Source organism: Trachurus japonicus, chromosome 9 (genome assembly GCF_045865225.1).
Source record: "Trachurus japonicus isolate A0001 chromosome 9, Traja_1.0".
In the NCBI taxonomy this organism is placed as follows: domain Eukaryota; kingdom Metazoa; phylum Chordata; class Actinopteri; order Carangiformes; family Carangidae; genus Trachurus; species Trachurus japonicus.
The window spans coordinates 12,587,618-12,591,205 of record NC_140915.1 but is presented as its reverse complement, the minus strand read 5'-3'; positions in this window follow the sequence as shown (position 1 = coordinate 12,591,205).

Below are 3,588 nucleotides of genomic sequence, written 5' to 3'. Positions count from 1 at the left end.
TTCGGTGCATGAAGTCAGAGTTAGCCTATACACACTGGTTCAAACCAGTTACTAATTGCAGAAGCTGCCATCACTTTGAAAATACACAAAATAACAGAACAAACAACAGTCAACCTAAAATACCATGAATCTGATACAGTCTCAGTAAAAATGTAATATCAGCTTCAAATTCACCGGTTGTACATTGCATTATAATGCACTTCATAATAAACGTGATATTGTTTTCAGTCTATTCCCTTAATCTGTAATCTGTGCTTTTAGTGGTTAATTTCAGTTTTGGTCTTTGTTTGTTGGTTAAGTTGCTGGTTTGTTTATGAACAAGCAAGGGGACTGATTCAGTGAAGACGTTGCCTTCATGTGCTCCTAAAAACCATCAGACTTCCAGACTCAGAGTTGTATATTAATCATAGATAGACAGATACAAAAGATAGGCTACAATTAATCAAACTATATGTTTAGTTTTCACACATTGCAACACACAAAACACTGCCTGGATTTCTGTGCATTGTCATATAATTCAGAATAATTTGATAATTTCCACAATAGTTTTAGAGTCAGAGTCAGTTTATTTGCCATTTGCAGAAAAAAGACCGCATTGGAAAAGATTTTGCAAGAGCTCAAGCAGGAACACTTAGGACAAAAAGACAGTAAACAACATTGTTAAAACCTAGAATAAAAAAATTTAGTAAATAAATACAGTAGAGACAGTACAGAAAAAAAGGGACAATTTGTCCCCATGGATAGTCCGACAGTCACTTAAGTACAGTTAGTACATACAAAAGTGCATACAATGTATGAAGTGCCTAACACTGGTGCCTACAGGCATCGGTCATCTGACCAAGTGCAGGAGTATGATTTAACATGCGTAAAAATTAAGTGTGTGATTTTAAGTTGCTCAGGCTATGCACAGCACTAGGAAAAAAACTGTTTGCTTGCCTATAGAGGAATAGAAGAGCATTATTGCACGATACCGTCTGCCCGACTGGAGAGGAACGATGTTTAAAAGGCACGGGACAGAAGCCTGGAACTGTAAATGACTTCAAGATCTGGCAGGTCAATACCAGTGGTCTTGCGAGCAAGACGGACAATTCTCAGATATTTCCGATATTTCCTTTAGTTTACGCAGAAAAAAAAGCTGTTGAAGAGATTTTTTAACCAGGATGCTGGTATTGAGATGCCAGCTGAGATGACTGGTGATAGTAACACCAAGAAATTTGAAATTACTCACCATCTCGACTCGGCACTATTTATGGTGAGAGGGAGATGGGACACATTTTCCTTTGTTTTGGAGGCATTTAAGATTAGATTATTGTTCTCACTCCACTTGATTACATTTTGTACCTCTAGTCTATAGTTTGATTCATCATCTGAGTGTATTAGCCCAATGATAGTAGTATCATCAGCGTATTTTACAATCAGATTGTTCTGAAAAGAGGCATTGCAGTCATATAGAGAAAACAACAAAGGACTGAGGATGCAGCCTTGTGCCGAGCCACTGTGTAAAACAAGTTCGTCAGACACACAGTCACCAATTCTGAGCCTTTGAGGTCTCAAGGTTAAAAAACAAAAAATCCACTCACACACAGCATCGCACAGACACTGGAGCTTGCAGAGGAGATTTGAAGGGATGATACAATTAAAAGCAGAACTATAGTCTATGAATAGCATTCTGGCATAAACATTTCCTTTATCTAGTTGTTCATAGACTGAATTTAAAGTAAAGTAAATAGCTTCTTCCACAGATCTGTTTTTCCGATAAGCGAAACAGGAATCTGGCATTTAATATAGTTCAGTACTAACCCCTCGAAACATTTAATTAATACAGAAGTAAGAGCAATTGGTCTGTGATCATTATGGCATGTCGCTGGTGAAAGCAAAAGGTGGCTACTTCAAAAAATCTAAAACATATTCTGCTTTGTTTACTATATAATCACATATGTGTTCCTTCCTTCATAGTTTTGATGTCTTCAGAAAATAAAGAAAAAACATTGAATGAGAAGGTGTGTCTAAATTTTCAACTGGTAGTGTATGATTTAGGATATTGTCCACCAGACATGGAAAGATAAAACATGAGGGGTGGAATTTTAAAAAATATTTTTTTTTTAAAGAAGTGCAACAAGTGTTATTTAACTATTGATGTTCAACTGGCTTTTTTTTCATTCAAGTTAAAGGTTATTTTCTGTAATTCTTGGCATTACATTTTATGGCTATGTAATATTGTCCACCATAGGTACATAGATAAAACATGACAGTTAGAAATAAATTTTGAACAGAAATGCATCAAGTGTTATTTTACTGCCCGTTCAACTGGCTATTTTTGAGGCTGTAATTCTTGACATTACATTTTATGCTATGTATGTTTCTAGGACATTGTCCACCACAGATACAACATGACAGGTTACATGATAGGTAGAAAAAGAAAATGGACAGAAATGCAACAAGTGTTATTTTTTTTACTGCTCATGTTCAACTGGCATTTTTTTTTTTCATTCAAGTTAAAGGTTATTTTTGAGGCCATGTATGTTGTCTTAGATACATAGAAAGAAAGAAGTAGAAATTACATTTTGAACACAAATGCAACAAGTGTTACTGCTCTTGTTCAACTGGCTTTATTTATTTATTTATTTATTTATTTTAATCCAATCAAGTTAAAGGTTATTTTTGAGGCTGTAATTCTTGACATTACATATTATGGCTATGTAATGTTTATAGGATATTGTCCACTATAGAAAGATAAAACATCACACAAGTTTGAACAGAAATGCAACAAGTGTTATTTAACTATTGATGTTCAACTGGCTTTTTTTTTTCATTCAAGTTAAAGGTTATTTTTGAGGCTGTAATTCTTGGCATTAGGCTACATTTTATGGCTATGTGTGTTATATTGTCCACCACAGATAGGCTACATAGAAAGATAAAACATGACAAGTAGAAATTAAATTTTGAACACAAATGCAACAAGTGTTATTATACTGCTCATGTTCAACTGGCTTTCTTTCTTTCTTTCTTTCTTTCTTTCTTTCTTTTTAAGTCCAATCAAGTTAAAGGTTATTTTTGAGGCTGTAATTCTTGACATTACATATTATGGCTATGTAGCCTAATGATTATACTAGGATATTGTCCACTATAGAAAGATAAAACATTGCACAAGTTTGAACAGAAATGCAACAAGTGTTATTTAACTACTGATGTTCAACTGTCTTTTTTATTATTATTAATAAGCTATTATTATTATTATTATTATTATTATTATTATTATATGGATTTTCGACAGCACTTGAAGGCAGCATGGTGGTGGTGGGAGAGGCTGGCTGGCTGCTGGTTTGTTGACTGCGCTGCCGCTGTAGCCTACCTGCTGCCACTGGTGGTGAACTAGCTCCAGTCAGTAGCAGCAGCAGCAGCAGCAGCAGCAGCAGCAGCTTGTTGTATGTCAGAGTTGCAGCCATTCAGTCTGACGAGATGTCAATAATGTAACTTTCGTCGTAGCTGCAGCAGTAGCCACCACTACCACATGTCCTGGCGCCGCTGAAAGAAGGATAAGAAGAAGATGTTCGTCTGTAGATGAATTTTCTTTCGTGTTGTCGGACT